The following is a 338-nucleotide window of genomic DNA, read 5'->3' on the forward strand; positions in this document are numbered from 1 at the left end:
TTACAAAATTAGAACGTGTGTTTGCCTCGGTAGCACATATATTAAAATTGGAACAATACAGACAAGATTAGCATGGTCCCTGTGCAAGGATGACATGCAAGTTCCCGAAGTGTTCTATATGTTTTAAAAAATAATGAGGAATAAAAAACAAATACGAATAATAAATTGGTAGTAGCTATATACCTATCAATAATCAATTTAAATGTAAATGGATTAAATGTTCAATCAAAAGACATAGCATGGGCTGAAAGGATAAGAATACAAGACCTATGCATATGCTGTTTACAAGAGATCAGTTGATACAGTCTGAAAGTAAAGAAATAGGAAAAGCTATTTCA

The 338-nt window shown here is 31.4% G+C and overlaps 1 non-coding gene across 1 annotated transcript; it reads left to right on the top strand.

Moving 5' to 3' along the window:
- The first annotated feature begins 17 nt into the window (after positions 1–17).
- LOC112473486 lies at positions 18–124 on the top strand. The gene has a single exon (XR_003044024.1). It is a non-coding gene; the product is annotated as a U6 spliceosomal RNA (small nuclear RNA).
- The last annotated feature ends 214 nt before the right edge of the window (positions 125–338 follow it).

Source organism: Pteropus alecto, unplaced genomic scaffold, assembly GCF_000325575.1.
Source record: "Pteropus alecto unplaced genomic scaffold, ASM32557v1 C17106746, whole genome shotgun sequence".
NCBI classification, from domain to species: domain Eukaryota; kingdom Metazoa; phylum Chordata; class Mammalia; order Chiroptera; family Pteropodidae; genus Pteropus; species Pteropus alecto.